This window comes from Haemaphysalis longicornis, unplaced genomic scaffold (genome assembly GCF_048455015.1).
Source record: "Haemaphysalis longicornis isolate Haplotype H1 unplaced genomic scaffold, Haemaphysalis longicornis Haplotype H1 scaffold_8, whole genome shotgun sequence".
In the NCBI taxonomy this organism is placed as follows: domain Eukaryota; kingdom Metazoa; phylum Arthropoda; class Arachnida; order Ixodida; family Ixodidae; genus Haemaphysalis; species Haemaphysalis longicornis.
Window position 1 is genome coordinate 166,596,983 of NW_027526445.1, and position 24,571 is coordinate 166,621,553.

The 24,571-nt window shown below is 50.4% G+C and overlaps 1 protein-coding gene and 1 long non-coding RNA gene across 2 annotated transcripts in view; one reads left to right on the forward strand and one right to left on the reverse strand.

The window, feature by feature from the left end:
- Kst (spectrin beta chain, non-erythrocytic 5 kst) overlaps positions 1-24,571 on the forward strand; it is a 189,259-nt gene that overhangs the window by 30,015 nt on the left and 134,673 nt on the right. The gene's annotated exons all lie outside the window — the stretch shown is intronic.
- LOC144150195 (uncharacterized) lies at positions 21,561-24,412 on the reverse strand. The gene is made up of 2 exons (XR_013318455.1): positions 23,995-24,412; positions 21,561-22,536 (listed from the first exon to the last, which is right to left on the reverse strand). It is a non-coding gene; the product is annotated as an uncharacterized LOC144150195 (long non-coding RNA).

Below are 24,571 nucleotides of genomic sequence, written 5' to 3' on the forward strand. Positions count from 1 at the left end.
TCTTCCACCGCAAACCGCGTCCAATCGAAGTCCAATATCGTGAAAGATTTGTTGGTTATCATGTGCCCTTTGATGATGATGGTGATGCCGCTGAAATGCGAGGCACGTACCCCTCTGAGGGTGATTGGGCAGCGATAAAGTGTCTGTGCACGCGCGCTTGATGTAACGTTGTAGAAACCATTGTGGGAGTTAGCTTTTCTGCAGTGCGTTCTGGGCGTAATGATTTGGATTTGGGACTTCGAGGACATTGACTTTTGACCAGAGAAAGTTTCGCGTTTCAACCGACATCTTTCACCTCTCCTCGATCATCATTATAGTCAGAGAAAGTTGGTTTTCCTGCAGTGCGTTTTCGCGTATACGGTCGCCATCAGTAAGGCAAAGAAAGCTACGCCTTAAAAAATAGAATTTTCGGTGGGACAACAGCTCAAATAAGGCACACCTTTGGGCGGTGGTAGGGATCAGGGCGTTCATTCTTGTCTGCAGATGGAGGGGTTCACGAGTTTTCGAATAGAAGCGGCATTGCCAAAGGGATGCTTTCGAAGATTCCGATCGAACCGAACGGCCTCTCGACCAGAGCGCTGACGTACTGTAATCGCCCGAGAGAAACGCGTGTTGGTTTAACGCTTTTACGTCAATGGCGTGAAGTTGGATGGACGGCTACCGTGGGAGATAGCGGCTGCGTGTTCATGCCAGCTCTTCAGCATGCGCTGAAGTGCCCATACCGCTTTATGGCTGACTCGCGGGGCTAAAAACGTTCGTTTTTGGACTGCTAGCTGCAGAGGTATGATGCGAATTTCTACGGCGTTTTTCCGCCTAATGATCCGGCTAGAGACCCCGGGAGCTTCAGTATCGCGAAGACGTATACACAGAGGAGGCACGGCCGCGCTCCAAGTATGTGCTGGACGCGTGACTGCAAAGCGGAATAACCCTTCCCACTGGGGCGGTTTTCTTGCTCGTTCGAACGACCGCTGCGGCAGGGGAGAGGAGGCGGGGAGCTATTTGGCTAAGCGGCCGTTTTATGCAAATGCGGAGGCTTGCGCGGCGCGTCCTTGGAGCACTGAATTCTCGCCGCGTGACTGGTCGCGGTGTTTGTAAGCGCGTGTTCCGTTAACCCGATCCCTAGGTGCGCACGGCATGCAGGTGAACCTTTCAGGTGTATTCTACTTGCGTCGCTAATAAACTCGAATAGTGTTTGCGGGGGTCTGCAGTTACGTGTTTTTTTTTTTGTGTGTGTGTGTGTGAAATCGGGCTTAAAGGGGCACTGACACAAAAATTTTGCATCTTGTTTTTTTTGTTGCAATAAGTAGCTAGTGACCTACTTATAACCTGTAGAAACCTCATTTGCTTCAGCGTGCAACGGTTGTTTGATTAGAGGCATTTTCAATGCGGCCAGTCGCAGTTTCGGTTTCAGCGAGTGCCGCGAAACGATGGATTTTGTGGATTTTGTGTGAACAAAGCTGACCACGTGACCGTCGGAGTGATATCACAGTTACAGAGCAGAGCCGCCGTAGCACTGTCGAATCCGCATCGACGGCAGTTTCTGCGAATGCCCCCCCGTACTGATCTCGTGAGGCGCCTAATTAAAAAGCGACCGTGGATGTGACGCAGGCGCTGCGAGGGCAAATGCTACCGCGGCTAACGAACGACGCGCGACACTCGAGACGGTGGGTGGCAAGACGCGCGCTGGGAGCAGCCGGCCGGTCTGCCTACAGGTCCGCCTACAGATGTGTTTGGCTTAGCACTGCGGCGGATATTCGAGTGCCGCTCTCGCAATCGGTGCAGATGACAATTTTTAATGCAACCCGCTATGGCATCATTAACTCCTTTCTTATGTAAGCCACCATGGTCGGGACTTGGGGACAATTTCGTGCAGCGGTAACAAGCTATCACTCGAGCTACCTGCGCCGGCGTGGGCCACTTCGCGGCCGTGGCCGCCGCCTGCACAGCGACCATGCGGCTTGCTCAGTGGGCTTTTCGTGCCTCCGGCGCGTTTCCGCATCCAATGGTAATACACAGTAATAGAAACAGAGTGCCTGGAATCGCTGTCGAATTTTGGTCGCGGCCAGCTGCCCGATGAGCTGACGAAATCACGGCGCCTCCGCCGCCAACGATCGGGCCGTTCGTTCTCGAGAGCAGAAGCTCCGCCCTCCGGCCCTCCGATTGGAGCGGCGAGCCGGCAGTGCGGAAGCGGCAAACACAAACTCGTGACGTGTTTGGATGTTGTTTATTTACACTTGCGCGTGGTCCTCTGCTGGCCGCTCGGTTGCGTTTCGCACACTTCAAAATTGATTTTAAATATGTTCTAGGCTGTATTCACCGCTGATATTTTGCAGATGATGTATATGTGTCCCCACCAATCTATCTCCGAAGTTATCTCGCCTTCAAAATTTTGTGTCAGTGCCCCTTTAAGATTTGCTTGGCTGACTCCGCGATCTGTCTGCTGGGGGGCGTTTCGCTACTGAGCTACTGGGATTGGCAGGTTCGAGTCGTGGTTGGCCTTGTTTTAGACTACCTGAAATGCGCAAGCGCTCATTTAGCGAAATTCGAGTGCGCGTGAAAGAACTCCGCAACTTTGGATGCTGTAGCGGACCGGGGCTTTTTGCCGCCGGTACATTTGATTGATGTTTTTTTAGACGAATCAACTAGCACGTTCCTCTGGTTAAAAAAAAAAAATAGAGAAAACTGCGGTTAATTCTTCTGTCATAGGAATCGGTAAAACACGAAAGGGAAATGTGCAGCGAAATCTGCAGCTGAGCATGATATGTGGGTCGGCGGCTGTCTTGTAGGTGTGCTTGGCGAGCGACGTCCTGCTGGCGGGTTGCTTTCGGCAAAGGTGTACCGGTGGAATTTCCGTGACGGATATGACGTCAGTGAAATCTTGGTGTGTACCGACATAAAAAAACTTTCGTATTAAAATATAAAACCCGAAAACGAACAAACCTAAGTATAACGTACTGATGATGATGAGTGACGATGATGATGATTGCTATTGGTTTCCCCCTTGTAGCGGGGCGATGACATGTCATCTTACCAAAAAGGACTATATACCTATGTTTTATACTCTTGGTTTAATACTAGCGCTGCTTAGCAGGCATAAAAAGCTTATTAGGCACAAAATACTTTTTTTTTTCTGTTACAGGTGGTAACTGGCCTAGGCAATATTCCCCTCTCTGCTTTCGTCCACCAGCATGCTAATCTTCTTTTCGTCCCCTCGACAGCTTTGAAGCTAACTTGCTCTGTGATACCCTTAAATCCTAAGGCTTTTGGAAGCCGAATATTTCCCTCATGTAGATTTGGATGGATACCCTCACATTCTAACACTATGTGCCGCATAGTTTCTGTTTATTTTCCGAAGACCACGCATACGCCATCATTTTGTGAATACCTCCCCAAAAAACTCTTAGTTCGCAAGCAACCTGCTCTAGCCTCAAAAAGCAAAGCACGGCCCTGGGAATTATCATAGAAATTTTCCTTTCTGATGTTCAATTTCTCAGCCCTGTACATCTCTAACGACATTTTAGCTTCCATTTTTTTCTCTTCATTTATTTGTTTCAATCTGCCTTGCCTCTTTTTTGGTTACCTTGGCTGTTTTGGATTCTCCACTGTCCTTTCCGTATTTGATCGTTAGCCTTCTAGTCTTCCTTAACCACTGCGTGTACCCACGCTTTTCAAGTATAGGTACCTAAAAACCTTAGCTGCCCACCTGCGTTGATTCATTGCTCTCAACCTCATCTCAAAACATATCGTACTCTGCACTTCTCGAACTTCAAACGACGCCCAGCCCACATCTCGCTGTACTGCTTCGCTAGTTGTTCTTCCATGCGCGCCTAAGGCCAAACGGCCTACCGTTCTCTGGTTCACTTCAAGGCCTGATAGAACGTCTGATTTTAAGCAGAGTACAGCATTCGCAAACGTGAGACCCGGAACCATTACTCCTGTCCACATTCCTCTTACTACTTCATATTTGTTATACCCCCACAGAGCTCTATGCTTCATTATAGCTGCCTTTCGCTTTCCCTTACCCTTAAGTTGCTCCTCGTGAGTTCTTAAGTAGTTATCCCCTTCGTTTATCCACACTCCTAAATATTTATATTCCTTCAATCTGGGTAATTCGCCTTTACTCTTTACTACTAAAGGTTGCTTCCCCGCAAGAAGACCCTATGTGCAGTGGTGCACCCTTTACAGGCCGCCTGCTTCGTTGTACTAGCGTCACTTCCGTGACGGATATGGCGTCCCTCAAATGTTTGTGTATCCCGGAATAAAACACTTTCGTGTTAAAAAAAGACAGACCTGGTACGGGGTAACCAAAGAATATCATTCTGCCGTTCACAAGCCTTCCCGACTGTCTCGGACAGAGGGTTCAGACCAAGTGCAAGAACAAGTATTTGGTTAGCTGCGAACGTTACGGGAACTGTCCTGTATTTTCGTCATAACTGCCTCGGGGGCACGGAGCGCGCGACCTTTACGTTTTGTTTTCCGGCTTGTGCCCGTTTTTGTGGGTAGTTTTCGGGTTTCTAACAAGTTTTTAAAATCGTGTAAGGGGCGATGACAAGCGAGTTCCTGCAAACGGAAGAGAGACGGCGTGCGGGCTCCAGAACCGCGGAAGCGTACTGGTCTAAACGACACTCAGTCCTTTGTGGTAATGATTTTTTTTTTTCAATCAGTCAGTGCAGTGCTGCTGTGACGTCGATATACTGTCGGCGTCAAATGAAACGCGAACACGAAAATATGAACCAGAACGTGCAAAATTGAAAAATACTGTCCGTAGAGTGCATATAATGGTATAATGGCACGCTACTGATATATATTCGGAACTCCACTATTCCCAGCTTTCTTTTTGTAACTAAGCCACGTGTCATTTTGGCCTGCATGGAAAGAATTCGCGCTATTTGTGCGTTCAGGTTCATATTTTCGTGTTCGCCTTTCATTTGACGCCGATAGTACGTTTGAATACAAATCGCAGGCGGATTAGGAAATAGTTAGGTGTAATCGACGACTCGGTATGGATTACGCGCGTCTTGTATACAAAGCAGTTTAGGCTGGATGTTCAGACTGTTAGATCTTAGCTGCAGCCTTTCGAAATATTCAAGTTCGATGTATCCGGGTTCGACCGCTTGCAAGGCGAACTCGACGCATCCTCGCAATAGCCGAATCTCTGACGATCGCTTCGTTGCTGAACATGCAGAAACACTGCTGTAGTGAATGCAGAAAGGGCGTCCAAGTGGGTGTCTTTTACTTAGAAGGTGTTCAGCCTGGGTACAAATAAGATAAGGAAGAGGAGCTTGCAGTCATTTCTTTTGCGACACCGCAGGGAGAGATGGCGGATTAGCCGCAAATATTATGCTAGGCTTCTTTCCCTGTTAATCGTATGCGTCGCCACGAAGGATTGCGTATGCAGGAAGGATAATCTTTTCATTTCTCTCTATCTGTCTCTCAATATATTGCTTCACGTGCGCGTTTGTGGCGGGAAAGAGCAGGGCGTTTTCCGGCTGCTGAGGAGGAAAGCGTGTAGCGTTAGGCCCGTTCAGCGGATTCCCCCATTCTTACCGCCTGACCCGCCGCGGTGGCTCTGTTCAACGAGTTGCTGTTCAACGACTTGCTGTCATGGAAAATAACTGTTTAACGGCTACGGCGGCATCCCTCTAGAAGCTCGGCCAGATGAGTTGTGGGTACGGTACCCGGACTTCTACGAGGCCAGGGGCTGTGTTCGCGAAAGAACTTCTGCTACGCATCTTACGGTACGTCCGTTTTCTAAGGAAAGGCGCCCTGACAAGGTGTCGAAGAAGTTTTGTTTGAGTTCAGTACGTCTTGCTGCAAGCGCTCCTTCGTTTTTTTTAATTAACTTATCTGCATTCCTCTTCGTGATTCGTGTTCCGGGTAACAGCGCCAGCGCTATGATTGAAGGAAGGTACTCCATTGGCCATTGCTCTCACCTGCACTTGAGGGTTGTCAGCGTCCGTTTCGTGGCCTAGGAGATATGAATGCCCTTTTCGGAGACAAGACGAGTGACGATGAACAAAAGAATTAACATTACAAGCCGTTCTACCTTATTATTATTATTATTATTACTGTATTATGCTTGATGTCATCTGCAGAGGGCCCAGTCACCGCCGTCAGGAGACATAACGCGGTTCTCGAACGTAATAACTCCGCCACATCGACCGCCCATTCCCGCACGAGGCGTAATGGCGAATCTCAGCAAGCACCGCTCGACCCTGAAGGAATTTGCACACAAGTAACGCGGCGGTGTTTCCATCAGCCAGCTGCAGCATCAGCGAAAAGTCTTCGACCATGACGTCACGCAGCCGGCAAGCTGCAGGGAGTGCAGGAGGGAAGCCGCGCGCGTTATATACGGTACATTATACGCGCCATTGAGTGAGCTGGCGGCATGCGCCAAGCGTGCGGCGGTGCGCAAGGTCAGCTCTGGCTTTCTTTTTCTCCTTTTCTACCTACCTTCCCCTGTGTTGGTGGAGACGTTGACCTCTCGGCACGGACGGACGACGGCCATTTCTGGCCACCGGAGTGGCCGCTCACGAGCGCATGACGGAAGGGGCCTCTGCCGCGACCCGTCTTCTTCCCGGACAGGGACGACGTGACGATGGCGGGGGGCGCGTATTATGCGCACATAACGCAATACTCGTGAGGCTGCGAGGACGGAATGTGCGCCTGAATATACGGGAGCCTCATCGTCGCCCGGCCGCGCGCGATTCCTCAGTCTTGAGTCACGAGTGGCGTGCGTGTGACGGAATGAGCCAGGTATCAGCAAGCTGCGTGTGTAGTGATGGCGGCGCGGCTGTCTGGGCGCGAAATTGTGCGCGCGCCGCAACGGCGGGTGTGTGCGAGATGTGTGTCTTAATACGGGGGAGGAGTGGTCTACCCGCCGCGGTGGCTCAGTGGCTAAGGCGTGTTGCGCTGCTGAGCCCGAAGTCGCGGGTTCGGTTCGCGGCCGCGGCGGCCGCTTTTCTGATGGAGGCGAAGAGCAAAAACGCCCGTGTGTGCGAGATTTCGGCGCACGTTAAAGATCCCCAGGTGGTCAAGATTAATCCGTAGCCCTCCACTACGGCGCGCCTCATCGCCTGCGTTGCGTCGGCGCGTTAAACACTACAATCAATCAATCAATCAATCAATCAATCAATCAATCAATCAATCAATCAATCAATCAATCAATCAATCAATCAAGAGGAGGGGTCTACTCATCCGGCTTTTTGCAGAAAGCGGGACACCCATACCCGTTTTTACGTTTCTGAAAAGCGCGATGTGACCGGCCACTGTATATGATGATAATTCCGCTTCTTTCTTTGGCTAAGAGAGGTATCCCATCCGTTACCTCTAATTTTACGGCGACAGAGATCGCGGTTATTAAAACATCCGGTAATCGAAAGAGGTTAGTTGCAGAGCAATGCGTTTCGTTGTTTGTGGCGAGCGTGGGTGAAGAGTAAGGTTCCGGATTTCAAAAGACCGCGTTAGTAGTAGCGTTTGTGCTGTCGTGTAGGCTGTAGCGTCACTTCAGAAACGTGGTGCCATTACGTATATGGCGGTGAGCGAGTTCACCCCTGGCTGTTCCTGGAAAGGCGAAGCAGCACAGAATTGCGTGCGATACGTTTACGCTTCGCTGCTACTTACAGGGTAGGCTCACTGAGTGTGTCAACCTTGCGCAGTGTTACAATACTGTAATACGCCTACGTATTCCTCTAGCAGAATGGCTCTGGGGTGGTATTCTCGTAACTGTCCCTTTTGAAAACGTCCCTTTGAGTCCCTTTCATCGTGACGTACTTCCGGTTAAGCAATGAACGTTGGCAGTAGGTTTGTTGCGCTTGCGTTACGTCACTTCCGGTTGTTTGCTTTTAGCCAATCAGGGCTCGCCAAAAGGGACACTTTTGAAAGGGACGCAAAAGGGACAAAACTCGAGAATACCGCCCCTGGTCTGTGCTAGTTGGTACATCTTCGATGGGAATCAGCTTGAATAAAACGAACACAAAAGGAAGAGGGAGATACACGACACACTGCTGACTATCAACTGAACAAACTTTTTAATATTTTTCGTGTTTTTTTTTCGTACTTATATATCTGTGTTTCCTTCAGTGAAATTCCAGTTGATAGTCCGCAGTACGTCGTGTACCTCCCTCTTCCTTTTGTGTTCGTTTTATTCAAGCTGATTCCCATCGAAGGTATTCCTCTATTTGTCAGTGGGCTTAGACCACCCGCTTTGGTGCTAAAGGAAGTCCTGTGTCCGTTACCCCGTCTCTTACCAAATCCACTTGGCCCAGCTGCGAACTAAGTCCGCGTCGGCAGTGACTCACCCACAGGGAAAAAAATGGCACACGTAAGAAGTACTAGACTCGTATAACCGAGAATGTATATATTGCGTCGCACATTTTTTTCCCACCGTAGTCCTGTAAGCGAACGAAACACCTGTAGCGATAGTTCCGGGAAAACGCTCCGGGAAATTCAGGCACTGCACGGAGTGTCTCCTCGCCAAGTGTAGAGATTTGTCGTTGCAGATATGCGTATACTATACCACGCGATCGGTATGTGGGGTGTAGGCCGCTGCCGATGGCGTACGACGTTTTTGCAACGAAGCTGTCTTTCGCCAGCTTCTGACCGGAATTGCGAGGAGCGCCTGCCTGTCGAGTCGCGTCGTCGAAGGATCGCACGCGCCTGCTCCACAGCTATAGTGCAAAATGCTCTCTAGCTCGCAATCTAGGTATGTTGGAGAATATTGGCCGCTAAGATGATTCTACTATTACGCCGAGTTTTATTCGCTTGTCTTAATAAGCTCACAGCGAAGTTGTAAACGTTGCAGAATTTCCGCCTGCTGTCAGTACATGGCCGTCAACGGAGGGAGCATGGTTACAAAACGCGGCTGTAACTCGTTTTTTTGAAACTATCCCGAAACAGGTTATGTAAGAATCAATTTAGAATTAATTATAAGGAAATTATGTGCCTATTCAGTCAGTATGGCAGGCCTTCTTACATAACTCAAACTAATTATTGAACAATACAGCTTCGCTTGTCTCTCATCTTCACGGCGTACTGGAAAGTCTCTAACTTTTGTTTTTTTATTAGATGCGACGCATCTCATTCCTCGCCTTGTCCCTGCATCCATCCGGCGTTGTTGTCGGCGTTGTCGGCGTCCACCCCTCCCCCATTCTCCTCGCCGCGCCAGCTGCGCTCTCCGCCGCTCACCCCCTCTCCTCTCCGATAGCGAACACTCTCTCGCGAGGGGCATTAAATTGGATTGGATTGGAACTCTGCGATGCTTCGCATCACCTCAGGGTTCCACTCGGGAAGATGGTGTAATTTTTTCGACCCGCTTGCTGTGGTCGAAATCCACGTTTCCTTGGAGTATCGACAAGCTGTGTACAGGGGGACAAAATTTTGCGGTGCGCACCTCGACGCATATATACTAGCACTCAGGCCTTTGAGGAAGTGCGTCGGCTTACACGCGGCTTCTGCATACGCCGAAGGAGATCTGAAGAGCTAACGAATTTTACTCGATTTAAGTAGGGAAGTTCCAATGCCTACAGGGAGCAGATACAAGTGTTTGTCCGCAGTTGTGTAGCCCCCCTGCTAAGATCGTTATCTTCATGGAGGTGAAAAACGAAACCGCTCAGGTGTTGAGATATCAAAGCACATTAAAGATCCCCCAGGTGGTCGAATTAACCCGGAGCCTCCACTATGGCGTGCCTCAGTAGCTTCGGCGCGCAAAGCCTCATAATTTTATGGAGGGAGTGTTCTCTTTACAAAATGTATAATACAGTGAAAGTTCCTTAATTCGAACTCGGTTAATTCGAACTTACCGTTAATTCGAACTGACGCCCTGGTCCCGGCACAGCCCTGTGTATTTCAAAGGGGGAAAACTCCCGGTGATTCGAACGCATCGGCAACCGGAACGGTTAATTCGAACTGGGATCCGCTGGTCTCCATCGCTCCTCGCAGAATAAGTCGGCCCAGAGTTATTACAAGGTGTTTCAAATCCAAAACAAACCAAACTTACCAGAGATGAAAAACAACGAAACAGAAAAACAACAGCGTGGCGCGCGCGCTACGCTGCTGCGACATTTTTGATTCCGCAGCCCAGTGCTCCTGCGCATGCCGTTGCAGGTTTTCTTTGCGCCGCGTTCGCTGGTCTGGGCCCAACTTTTGTGTAGTTAGTGTAGTAGCGCCTAATTCGCGATAACAAGTCCAGAGGTGGCTTATTTGTGTTCTTCCCGCGCAGGGTGGCGCGATGCCCATTCATACTAGCGCCCTCCCACTCATTCGAGCTCCGCTTAATTCGAACAAGGCCGTGTCTAGAGTGCCGTCTGACGGTATTATAAGCACTCCACTATATCGACGTCCACCGGCGTTTTGTTACAAAATTGCCGCGTCTGGCACTACATCGCTCTAGATAACGTAAAGCGAGGCAACCTAACCTATACAAAACTTAAGATAACCTAACACACACAAATAAATCATTTAAAACACCAAAAGTAACCTAAGCCATAAAAATTATAGTTTAATTTTTAAGAGGAAAAAAAAAAACCAAGGCAAGAGCCGGTTTCGAACCATCGTCCTTGGGCTCAAGAAGCAAAGACGGATCCTCTACACTACAACGACTTTTTTTTTTTTCTTTATTGCTCTACACTACAACGACAGACGCTTCGGCCGGTGCTAGCCTAGTCGTGAACATTCGAATGTCGTCGGACGGCACTCTAGCCATGCCTGCAGCGATCAGCTAGAGCACCGTCGGACGGCGCTCTAGACACTGCGTTCGAACAATTTTATGGCCCCCTTTGAGTTCGAATTATCGAGCTTTTACTGTAATGACAGATTTGTTCGGGTGTGTTTAGCGCTATACATAAAGCTTTTCGGCCGCTTGGTCCTCTCAGTAGCCTCCTTATCATTGGACTGGGATGTGGCGCAGTCGACAGGACCACGTAACTGCGCGTGCGCAGCAGAGTCTAGGACATGCGAAGACGTTATCAAGGTTTAAAGAATTAAATTTCGTTCGAAGTCTTTCTTTTCTTTTTTTTCTCTACCCGCACCAATACTGTGAAGGCACAAGTCTTGCAGTTAAGCCCGACCTCGCGAATACCCGAAGAAGTCATCTCTTGACTCGAACTGACGCGCTATACGGGCCGCATTTTTTCTGCCGCGTTTACATGTTCAACAAACCCGCCGACCAAGGTGCCATGCGTGCGTCTGTATACAAGCGGGCGGCCGTCATGGTTTCGCGAGCAGGGAGGAATGGGAGGTTGCCGTGACATCGCGCGCGCCGGCCCTCACGATCTGGGCGTGTGTGCTGTAGCGAGCAACCTGGCGGGGGATATCTGCTTTCTCTTCTAATGCTCTCCCTAATACCTCGTGTCTACGACGCCCACTTCGTATATATATACTTACGCTCGCATTTCTCCCGAGCGCATCAATCATTCCGCCGCTCTGTCTTCATCGTTTCGTTTTTTCCCCTCTCATTTGACTGTGGGGAGGGGTGGCACTTTGAGGCCCGCGTTGGATGTGCTGAGCTTTCGCCGACTGATTGGCCTTCGTGCGGCGTGGTCGGCCCTTTCGCTTTCACATTGTTGAGATTCCGGTCGGGTGATTGCGGTGAAGGGAGGGTAGGCCGTGTAATAAACGAGGTCACCCGATCGGCCCAGAAGGGGTCATGCTGGCCGCCTCCATAACGGAGGACGCCTTTTGTTTTTATTTTTTAACTACTCCTTTCACTCGTGAGAAAAGGACGCGGTCGCTCAGGAACGAGGTCGCCGAACGGGCTCCGCTAGCGTGCCCTCTTACCTTTGCCGCCATGCGCGCTTGCCTCTCCGTCCGCGTCTGTAGGTACTCCGCAGGGTCCGCCGCTGTGCCCGACTCTGTTCGTTTCGCGGCGGTGTCTACGGTTGTCCCGAACTGTATCTGCTCGTTCGCGGTGAACCGAGGGCCCGGTGTTCTTAAAATAATAGAATAGAATCTACCTTGTGTTGCTTATGCACCTGCAAATGAAGCTGCAAACTTTTCCGTATGTATCTTACGGGGGAGCGGTATGGCGGTCATCGTTCTCCTTCTCGCATTAGTGAGGAGGAGGCCATTTCTGGTTACTAAGGGGTTAGTTCATTATTATGCGTACGATGATTCAGCATTACATAGGTACGCAAACTAGTGCGAAAGCATTAAACGGCCCCTTGAGCGAAACATCCCGCATTGTACGTCTTCATCAGGCTCCTAAGCGTCAACTGCCTGCGGCGTGTTCCATACGCGTGCTACGCGCAAACCACAAAGAAAAAGAACACGCTTATTGGCTGCGACGAGTTCCATAGACGCAAAGGAAAAACGAAAATGAAAGAGCTCACGCTGCTAGTCAACACCTGGGCAAGCGCAGAACACGTGAAAAAGTGGAGAGGGTGACAATGTGTCTGCCTCACCCGGTGGCGCTGCAGTCACCAAGTCTCTGCGGTGTTCAGTTGGACATTAATGTTTTTGCATTGGCAACTCTTAAAGAGTGTTTAGGTGTCTTCGGAGTTTGTTTTCTTACACTTGAGCATACGTCGTCCTATCAAAGTGATAATAACAAAAGAGGGCGTCCTACTCGTATTGCGCGTCACTGTAGACCGACATACAAGCAGCTTCTTCGCTGGCTTCATACCGCTTTTGTTTCTCCTCATTCTTGCACCTTATCCCCGCCAAGCAGTCGGGGCGGGTGGTAGAACGGATGTGCGGTTGAAGCGTATACGAAGCGGCGAACCATCTGGCCGGCGGCACATGCACGTATAGTTTCGGTTGTATATGTCCACGTGACTTATGTGCGCGGTGCCGTGGCGCGTTCTTTTGGCGGCGCCTGAGCGCCGCATACTCTTTACGATCGTGCGTCGCGGCGGAGGAGGCACGCGACTCGTGCTCCCCGCGTGCAGCGGCGTCTCCCCGCAGCTTTGAGGAGCACCGCCGAAGGCAGCTTACGTAACGGCCACCACCCCGCCGGCTGACCCTGTGGCACGCTGTGTTACCTCTGCGAGGAGCCTGCAGGGCGTGGCATCTGTTACGGCGGGGAGATCTCGAGGCGCGTGCCGGTCCCTCCTTGGCCGTGCGTGCAGACGAGTGGAGTAGCCGGCCAACATAGACACCATGGAGCCTTCGTTTCTTTCTCGCTTTTAAAGCGAAAGCTTTCTTTGGAGAGCCGATGGCGTCCTGTCAGAAAACTAATGCATTTCCTCATAGAGCGGTTGGTCGACCGAAAAGTTCCGATAATCTCTGGACACCCGGCGCTTGCGTTAAACGGGACCTCCATCGTGTGAAAACGGCTACTTTGAAATCGCGAAAAAGGAACGGTTCTAGGTGAGACAACACACTCATCGATCATGAAGGAGTAAAATAGCATATACCTTTATCTCACAAACTACGCATCGGTATTACGTTTAGGTCGTTCGTAGGTGCGTTTACTTAGTGCGGAGCGAGAAATCGTCGCATGGGTTCGTTCTTTGTTTGCGATTTGGGGCTTTGAAGGGTTGACGATTGATTGGACGCACTTTCAGTGAAGCTGGGACGCACTTTTAGCTTCCGCGCTTCTCTCAGCTTTCTGGATTGTAAATTTTTGCTTCCGCCGTTCGGTTTTCCGGAACTTACCACAGCGTACCACGTTCATAGTGTCCTTTAAGATAAGCGGTTTGGCCAAGACGTTCAACGGGAGGTAAGAAACTAGCTGAATGGCGTCCTTCTTAAAAAGGGGGGTGGGAACAAACTGACGTCTGCAACACGCAGAATGTGTTCACTGACACCGTTTTTTTTTTTGTTGCTTAAAACATGTTTTCTCGTACAGGGTTCTTCCAGTAAGCAAGATTTATTGGAACGAGATTCTGCCAAGAAGTAAACGCAAGCGTCGTGGCAGCGGTCAACGAAGCGACACGCACAGTCAGCATATGCAACAGTGCCGCGGCGTTTATCCTGCGAGCGTTTATCTTTCCGCGTTATTCTTTCCCAAACCGTCTAATTACGTCTAGAACACTGGTGATCAAAGAACAAAGTTCTAGTCTTGTGACGACAGGGTGAAAAACCGTGGTGGCCGCTTTTCTAATGGAGGCGAAAAGCGGAAACGCCCGTGCGTTCGAGATTTCAGCGCATGTCAAAGAACCCCGGGTGGTCGAAATTAATCCGGAGCCCTCTACTGCGGCGCGCCTCATCGCCTTTGTAGCGTCGGCGCGTTAGGGGGGACTCACCTCTTAACATTCCTATGGCACTTACTACTTCACGGCTTACGGGCTTGGAAACCACTGTGCACCAATAGTACGGAAATATTTACAAATGCATATCAGTGTCTACAACGGCCTAGCTTGCCTATTTAAAGGGGCCATGGAGACGAATACAAGTTTGGTTCATTAGAAAGACTGCTCTGTCCTGATAACAATGATACCGATTTCATCGCAAACTTCGGAACAATAGCGGAGATATTAAAGAAAACGCGTGGAGGAGTGGCGACTCGCTAGCCAGTTTCCGGCAACTTTTCTCTGACGTAACAGAATCTTGTTTGGCCGATTGACGGCGGCCGAACTAATCAATCGCCAGGACACATGACTTGGACGATTGTAGCGGGGCCACTAGTTCCCTTTGATCGAATCACTTGAATGCTAACCTGCAGTTAAGACACTGAAAATTATGTTTTTAGTGCTGGCCCATATGACGTCACTCGCGCCGATAACACGTCTCTGTGGCGCGAAATTTGAAAGTTCTTAAGTATTTCTTGCGTTTTTATCGGTTAAAAAACGTCTTTCGTGGCCGGAATGGACCTGAGTGAGGTATTTCAAGTTACCCAAAGTTGTATTCTCTCTTCATGGACCCTAAAGAGATATGTCACTCCTGTACTGAAATAAAAAAAAAATTAATCTCTTACCTGATAGACAGCTAGCGCCATCTGGTGAAAACTGAATAAACCAAAATGCGTTTCTTGTTTATTTTTTATCCCGGCAAAGAAGTGATATATTTCTAAAAGACGCAAAGTAGGGGCCGTTAGGAAGATTTCTATGAATTTGTAAATCCTTTCTTATCCGTACACGATGCTTTCTAAGTCGGTGGGTCATGATTAGTCAGTCCCATAGAAGTGGGATCAGGTGATCAATCAAATCGACGGGGCGAAACGTTCTCCCTATCAAATAAGATAGCCTCTGCGGCATACGAAAGAAAGGCGAGGAAACAGGCGCTTCGCTTCGAGCACAGATAAAACAGCCGCGCGTGGTCAGACGCTGGCGACAATGGGTAAACAACACAACAGAAGGCATAGTTCTCGGCAATATGACGGCAACGCCATTTTAATGCACATCACTTCCGCAAGCGCGCTAAAGAGCGCGGAATACGCGCGGAAAAACAAAAATGCAGGCTGGTCGAAAGACGCGTGGTAGAAACAATAAATAACAAAGTCGCCGAGTGGTCGAAGTATACGCACCCCGATTCGAACTTCTTGCGATATATGGGAGTCAACACCAAACTGCTTTTCCGCAGATACTGTTTCTGTATCAGTCGAGCCCACTTATTACGGGCGCATTTATAACGAACGAACGCGGCATGACCGCCACTACATGCATTGAGGCGATGAAATTTTGTTTCGGATATAACGAATTGGCGCGAGGGTGCAACTCGGGTAGAACGAACGATCAACAATCGCCCGATCACCCTTGGCGTAGCGGACGCGAAGCGTCAAATGAACTGCGTGGGGATCACCCTTTTTCAACAGAACTGATTGCAGCCAGCAAGAGAAAACCAGAGGGAAAAAAAGGACGTCGTCGTCGTCGTCGTGGTTTCCACGTCGCCCCCGCAACTTCGTATGCGGGCGGACGGACGGAGCAACGACGGAAGAGGGGTGAAGCGACATAGGGGAGAAAAAAGGAGAGACGACGGCGAACTTGCATGAAAGTTGGTGTTGGCAGTGCGCAAACACTTGGTGGGGAGCATGCGTTTCTCCTGTCCAGCCAGTCTGCGGGTGGACTAGTCGGCGGAACGGATTTTGTAGGACGAAAAAATTAGCTAGGCATGAATTTTGGCAGTCTCCCTTCATGCTCGCTCGCGCTTTCCTCTCCAGTTTGGCCGAGAGAGTAGTGAAATTCAGGAAGCAACCTGAAACGCGTGTCGCGAAACGCGTCGAGAGTGCCAACGAGGTGTCATCGATTGTTCTGTTCTGACATTGTGGACGACCTTATGCAGGGAGCAAAAAACTGCGACCAGGCTAAGCACGATCCGTCCAAGTAGGCAGTCTCTACAATTTCTAAGGACAGAGCTAAGTTTGTTCAAGCTGCGTAGCTTTCCTCTCAGCCCTGCTAAGGGAGGCGGAAACCACGCCTCGTTTGACACGTTGGTGCCCCTGATGCGGTGTCCTGCAGGTCCAGGTGCCAGCTGCAACTTCCAGCAAAAGAATACCGCAAGGATTCGCGAGGGTAGACTGAACCCTCGTTGTAACCAAGTTTTAGGAACAAAAAACTGACTCTGTAATAAGCGATATTTCGCTCAAAGCGGAAGTGACTTGCTCACTATGGGCAAGAGGTTCTGCTGCGAGCTGCATCGTCCGGAGGAGGAACTCCGCAAGGATTTGCTGGTGCAGTAAACCCTAGGGACACGAAGCTGCTATTTTAAAGCGAAAGCTTTCTGGTTGGACCGGCTGGTCGACCGAAGAGCTCTGACGAGGTAGGTCTCTGGACACACGGCGCGTGGGTGACACCGGGCTTCCGTTGCGTCAAAACTGTTACCTGAGTATCGCAAAGAAGGAACGGTTCCACATAAGACGCACTGTTCGTGAAGGAGTACAATGTAGGATACCATTATCTCGTGAACCACGCGTCGGTATATATTTAGGTCGTTCGTAGATGCGTTTACTTAGTGCGCGAAGAATCGTCGTGAGAGTTCGTTCTTCGCTTGCGCTTTGGCTCTATTTGACGATCGAGTGAACGCACTTCCAGCGAAGGCTGGACGCAGTTAGCTTTCGCGCCTCTCACAACTTCTTTTAGTTTTGTTAAAAGCGAAGATGGTTTGCTCCCTATGGACAGCCGTAAGGACCGCGAAACACTAAGCGAGATTTCGAATTACGCGACTTCGTCATGGTGGGGGTTCACTGTACTAGGGCAGGGCCCGCTCAAGGCGTCGGAAATGAGTCCAGTGCTGAGGACGCCGTTCCCCGAAGTTCGTCCGCCCTTTCAAGCGCGAAGACCACCTGTGCGGTCCATAGTGCGCGCACGCTTGCCGAGAAAAGCTGTTCAAATCCCAGCCGCTGCTGCGATCGTTCTGCGTGACCGAATCCCGAGCGTTGCGCATTGCGTCCGCGTGCGCGGAGCCGCCGAAGCCCGTCGTCGCAGCAAACGGACCGACCGGCATTTTTGTGCGCGCTGGGGGAGCGTGGCGCCGGTGCGCTGGAATTCCGGTTCTTCGGCTCTTCTTATCGTCGCCGCCGTTGGCTGCCGCTGTCGGTGCGCGGACAGTTCTAGTTCAGCGTGGCCACGCGCCCTCCTCCGCCTTCTCCGACCTGCCGGCCGCCATCGGGAAAACTCGTTTCCTCTTTCTCGCACGCCCTCTCTCACAGCTTCTCTTCGACGCCGAGGCAAGGCCCTGGGTCTCTTCGAACCAGCTGGAACCACCGTCTTTTTTGACACCTCCGTTGGACCCTACTTTTAGCAGCCCTCGCTTGGGCTGTAACTGGACTCCGGACTTTGACGTCCTCTGGCCACCCACTCGCCCGATCACTTTCTCTTTCTGTCTTCCTCGTAGCCTCCTGCCGTTTCTGTGGTGACGGTTGGAGCGCCCTCGAGACGAACCGAGCTTCTGCGCTCGTGGCCGCTGTTGCGTGCGGCAATGCGCTGCCGGAATCCATTGTCGATGAAGCGAGGAAAACAGCGCGTGCGGACGGAAAGGGGGGGTGGGGGGGGGGGGGGTGGAACAGCTTGACGGCAAGGGAGCTTCACCCGCCGATCCGTCTGCTGTCGTCCACGTGGATCGGTCGAGTTCCACCAGGTTCGCAATGGTGGCCGTGCGTACTGGGCACATTTCCGTCCCCGTACCACGTCCGCTCTTCCAGTTCCACCTGCAAGAGGGCCTTGCTGGCTTGCCCGGAGCCTCTTGCGACTCACGCTGCGGGCCTTGGTGGTTAACAGGATGTCCTGGCGGCCAGCTATTCTGAAGTTTAAATGGAACTTCGTCCGAGCTAGTATGGCAGTTCCGCTCCATTCGCTGACCATCGCATTAATTCGCCTCCTGTTGTGTCACGAGGCAGCACCTCTTGGAGCTGGTGACGTGACGATGACTCACCCCTGCAAGGAGGGAGAGGCAGCGACGTGGACTGAGCAAATAAATGCAACGTCTTATCGTAATGCTGAAGACGATTGAAAGGGGATGAGGGGGTTGGGAAGCGTAAAGACTGAAGAATTGGGTCTAGATGAGACCCCTCATATTTGCTTCGGGTGACCACGCGAAGCGGTGTGCCATCGTCACGGTTGTGTGGTGTTCCGATGGTTTTCTTGCACGTGCTCGTTCTGTATATTTAGACGGCCTATGAAGGGCGTCATTGTAGTTATTTGGGGCGGAAATGTTTTGGAGAGGAAGGGGTAACGTGAAGGGCAGTGTCTGTTGCCGTCAATGTGGACAAATTTGCTGGCGCTTTCTGAATTATGTATGGCCTATTGGAGCAATGATCCGCTCGTTAGGATAACAAGGCGAGGAAGTCAGCGGTCAACAACGAAATAATGGCTATCCACTTACCCTGCGCTCTTCTCGGATTCCTTCAGTGCTGGTTTTCCTTTGTTTGTCTGCGCGTGCGTGCAGGCATTAATACAGCGATCACCTGTCACCGCGCTTGGGGTTGACCATGACTTCTCAAATCGCCCTTTTTCTTTATAATCGAGCCGCGTGGCCGTGAGGCTGATACGTGTACAACGCTGCCAGCGAAAAATGGCACGCGTTGATCAAGGCGAGTTTCCTGTCTCGTCGCAGCCCCAACCGGAGCAGGAGGGAGGGGAAAACGAAAGTCGGGCCCCGTTGTCGGATACGGCGGTCCGGCGCTAGTAATCATCGTGCGTGGGCCCCGTCAAGGGCAGCCGATCGCCGTCCACCTCCCGCCTTTTTTTTTATTTTCCCGCGTTTTCCTTTACCCTCGGCTCGGTTCACTTCATTCCGGACCGGCCACTCCTGCTCGTGATGCGATCGCCACCGCATCATTCAGGCCGCCTCCAGTGGCGTGCTCCAGGGTTCGGTTCTGCCGCCCCCGCTTTTCGGCGGCCTTTTGCAAGTTAGCAGCGCGGCGCGTGGCGGGTTATTACTGGTTAAATTGAGTCACCGAAATATGCGACTGATGGAGCCATCCGCCTGACAGTAAGAAATAAAGGAAGGAGGTTTAGTGAGGCGGCAGTTAGGAGGCTCTTCCTCATTTACGTGGCGTCCGTGCGGCCCGCTGCTGACCGCTGGCATGATGTAATGGGTTGCCGCTCAGACTGATGTCCTACCACGGCGCCACCCTCACGAGCAATGATCCTTTCCGTGTTCTCGGTTTTCTTTTCCCCGCTTCTCTCGGCTTGGCTGCACATCAGAGCGAGTCTTGGCCATCTCAGCGCACTCGCGCTCCATTCAATCTGCTTTCCTGCTTCGCCGTATTATTAGCCCGTCCCCCTCGCACTTTTTTTCTTTAATCCTTTTTCTCCTTTCGTGACGTTTCAGCCGAATGAAAGTGTTTGGCGTACGCCTTCTGGTTTGTTCTGTTTTTGTTTTCGAACGAGTGTTCGCGTGGGCGTGGTTGGTCCGAGCGAGTGATCTCGTTGAAAGAACGTCTCGGCAGCGCGGAATCTCTGCTTCGCGGGCTGGTTTTGCTTGCTCGTCTTCTTCACGGTCGTCTCCTAACGCCCTTTCCCCTTCGTCGTTTCACCTTCTCCTCTCTAATTGTGCTGCGCTTACCGTGTTGCCGTTGTTTCGTTCCTTTTGTGTTCTTTCTTTTTTTTTTCGCATTTCATCAGGCGTAATTTTTCCCCTCACGGCACTTATTCCTGGCATCTCATCAGGCGGTCTTCGTTTCTTCCGCTGCCTATTAGAAAAGAGATATCAACGAGTAATAATGTGGACTCGTGCTCGTTGTACACGGTGTCCGTTTGTATTTTGATGTTTCTTCAAGTTTATCTAAGAGAAAAAAAGTTACTCGGTAATAAGAGGCCAGCTTCTGCCCCTTTTAAAATGTTAAAGATATTGCGTTATTAGCTGTCAATCAATTCTATGTACTCCTGTGTACCGGCAGCTCTTATTATTCTGTTGCAGATAATATTTTTGCGCCCCGGTAGACGCAGGCGTAGTCGGCCGTACCATGATGCACGTATTAGGCATGGCGCTGTAGAGGCGAGGCAGCAGGTCGGGTCTGAGCGAAGATGGCTGACGCCCTGAGGCACGCGAGCGCGGGGCACACGCATTTACGCCGTCGTCGTCTAACTGTACCGGCTGACCAAGAAACACGACACGTAACCCTCATACCAAGCACTGCGACCAGTACACAGCCCATATAACCGATATCCACACGACGGTAAAGCATGTTGTTGGGCTAGTTGGTTCATCATACTTGCACGGAAAACTGCGCATACGAACGGGACAAGGAGAAGAAGTTGGCTAGCCTGTGCCCCAAGATCATGAAAGGAATGGAACAGACACCAGTTTGCCTAAAACGACGTGTCTATTGAATGGGGAGTTGACAATAATCCTTATGGGAGCGACCACTTCCCAGTCATCCTGAAAAGCATTGACAAAATCCCTAACAGCTTCAACTCCTATAAAAGGTTTAGGGAATCTGCTGCAGATTGGCTGAAATTTAAACAACTATCTCAGCTTTCATACACATCTTTAAGCCATTTGGGCATTGATGAAGCCTGTGAACTGATTACGGCCCATATACTTCATGCCGCTGAGTGCTCAATTCCACAAACATCTGGTGCCACACCTAACGCTAGGAGGCCGTGGTGGAATGACGAGTGTCGGCATGCACGGAAGGCGCAAAATAAGGCATGGGGTGTCCTCCGCAGGTATCCCACTTCTGAAAACCTAATTTCCTTCAAACGCGCGAAAGCACAAGGAAGGCGCATTCGCCAGCAAGCCAAAAGGGAGAGCTGGCGCTCTTTTGTGACTTCTATCAATTCATACACTCTAAGAACTCGAGGAGTGCTGGGAACTCTGTCTAGGAGTAAAAACTTTTGTCCCATATTTCACTCCCTTTGGAAGCATTGGGCGACTCTTCTGAGGAGTAGCGCGTGGCGGCCGAACGAGAGGCGAAACACTCCCCGTGGGATTTACTTGCTGCTTTCGAATCAGAGTACTTGAACCCTGTGTGGGAATTGCAATGCCATCTCCAAGGCAGCGTTCCGTCACTCCCTTTAGGCGTAAATAAGCTCTATTGGCGGCGTTCCCGGATACTGCAGACGGGTACTACTACTCTCTCTTGGAAAGCATCTCGTTACGCCTCAAGAGCGTTCTGCTATTCCCCGCGAGGCAGCGTGCTTTCGCTCCGCCTGCTACTAGACCCCCCCCCCTCCCCACGATGGTACTATAGGCAGTTACAAGCAAACAAAACAGGACAAGCTATTTTGAAACATGGAAAAGAAGAAAAAACAAGCTCAGACTTTATTTTTCAAAATACCACAACAATCGGTTCATTCTGCAATTTAACACAAAATGCAATTTATTGGGAATTAAAATATCACGGCATAAAAACGGTTCCTACTCCACATGCACACAGGAGACGTAGCGCCTATTTAGGATACATCCAAGAAAAAATTCACAAATAAAAATGCAGCAAAGCAATTGAAAACACTGAAATACAAACATTAAATTATGACGATAAAAATGACATTAACATCCACAAATAAAAAGGTACTGGCATTAGCACGAAAAGCGTCAGTAGAAATACAGCAGTGGGAGAATAGTTAACAGTATTAACATAAAACAAAATGGCCTTAGTACATCATTGAGTGCTTCACATGGACTGAAAAAGCCAGCTCTTATTTAACACACATAAAAAATATTTACAAATACATTTTGCGAAAGAAAAATCTGGGACTAAAACAATTCAGCGTGGATTACTATTAACGCATTACAAGGTGCAATCAACACAAAGATACAAAGTCATTGACACGGCAACTTTGCAACAGATATATTTTGGTGGTACAATAGGAAACCGCAAAAAACATTCCCACTGGGTTTTTTAGGCGGGTGGTTCTCAAATGAGGATGCGCTAGTAAGATTTAAAAAGGCATAACTTGGTATTAAAAACAAACACGTTCGAGCTGACTGCTTCATAATGTTGGTGGCGGCCTTCAGAACAGTACCGACCACGGCACCGTGCTTGAGCCAAAGTAACGTCTACAGAAGCAAGAAGGTGCGCTTCGCCTTTGAAGCGTATTACACAATGAACGGCCAAAACACAGACAGCAGCAATGGGAACCCATCCACGATGTCCAAGGGTGTGAGGAGAAGTGTCTTGAATGCGACGGCCACTGCTGCTGACGCCTCGGGGATCTCTCCCTCTCTCTCAAAAAAAAAAAAAATCTTCGGGCAAGTAGCGTCTTCCCGTGGTTCCTACATAGACAGAAAGAGGGGGACAGCAAAGATAAGTTCTACAATGAAAATAATATTAACGAGTTTGACAACGTTAAATGAAGTTTATTGGGTGATAGATTAGTTTTTGCGCCGAGAGCACGCACTGAACCCGTATTGGAATGCCATACTGCTTGGCGCAGTAACCAGTCTAGATGCGGATGTGGTGACCTTGGATGCCACCACGCTCATTGTACCACTTGGCCAATGTCGTGTCACACAGCGCGCCCTACTGTCTGCCTACGCACTGCGCCCCAAACCCATTAGTGCTTACGTGTCCGTAGCTTCAACTGTTTACCCCGCTATCGTTCTCGGTATAAAAACATTGCACAAAATTTAAGGAAACATAACTCTTTTTGTAAGGTTATAATCCCTGAATAATTTGCATTGGATTTTGTCCTCAGCCGACTGCAACGTAGGGCCAATTATACGTTCACAAGACTAGCGTGGAAAAGTTGCTAATGGGTCATATAGCTACTGTTTTCTTCATTCTCGAGTACGCTTCGTTGCATGCACGCTGCCGATCGCAACATTTGATGAGAACCAATAGGCTCGTTATTGAACGATCAGAACGCTCGAACGCTCGAGCGACGGCGACAACCGACGCGAAAAAAAAGTAATGTAATGGGTACAACAAACAGTGTGGGCGACAGCGACAAACGAAAAAAAGTAATGCATTGCTGCCAATGCCCTTCGTCGTCGTTGCTGCCGCTCGCTTGCGGGCTGCTTCTGTCCGGGAATAAACCCGCGACGGCGACGGCCCGTCGCCTGCCGCTGTCGCCGCCGTCAGCGGCCTGTGTAAAAAATTTTCGCTTGTCTGTGTCGCACACAGTACCTGTTTGCCGTACACATTGAGTGAGGTTTCTCGCGTCGCTCATCGCCTTAGACGCATGTAATTACCCCTTAACAGTGCGGTGAGTACGCCCCGAAAAGTCCCATTTCCGTCCATCCTGCCCTCAAGCAAAACGTAAAAAAACTTGTCTGAACAGCATTTCAGTCTGCTGCTGTACGCGCGGCGGTCACTAAAATTATTGTAATTTAGTGACTACCACACGCTAAACGCGCTCCTATCACTCAGCCTATTGTACGCAATTCTTTGGAGCCGCGCAGGTAGCCACAGCTATTGCACGGCCGCCACTCTAACCCTAGCCGCCGAGCTAAGAGTACAGCGTAGCGCTGCGACTACTCGCGCGACCATGCTTCCTACCTGCGAAAACATTCCGCAAGGATACCAACACTTCACGAATCCAAGGGATTGAAACGGTGCAAGAATCGACGCTGTTTGCACACGGGTACTAAAGCCGCCCTTCAAAACTAAGCAACGGTCAAAATCAGTCACGAAAACGTTAGGACTAACCGCTTCCGCGGCCCGAAGTACCCAGAGTAACTCTGCTTCGTTAAATACACAAGACAAGAATACGAGGTTAACTAATGGCTTACCTCTACTTCCCGCCAGCGTTTCTTCGTCCGGTAGATAAATCCAAGGTCGTAATAGCTGCGAAAGATCCCAAGCTCAAGGCGCGAAGCCTGCGACGGCCGCGGATACAGTCCGGCCATAGCGCGCGCATCGCTACACAGTGCGCATAGTTCCGAAATCGGCCTCAGCGCTGTCGCCGCTGTGATGTTCGTCCGAAAGAAAAACTAGTACCACGCACGCACGCACGCACGCACGAATGAACGAATATACGACTTGCTCGCGTGTGCATGATGTCGCGCTGACGCACAAGCGGCCAGCGGTTAGCCAACACGCGTCGTATACTGTGTCGAAGCAAGTATGACGATAAGGGCAGGTCCAACTTCCGATGTTGCACGAAGCGTCTGCTTGAAAGCCCACTTCGTTCGTAGCACATTGACATCACGGTCTGGCGCGGCCTGTAAGTCGCCCGTCCAGCCTTGGCGGGTTCACCGCCTGTGTAGGTTTTTGCAGAACACGCGCACTTCGTGGCGCGCTGAAGGTGCCTGTCTCACGCTTGCTCGGGCGGTTCGCGTTACCTGATCCCCCGGATGTATGACGCGT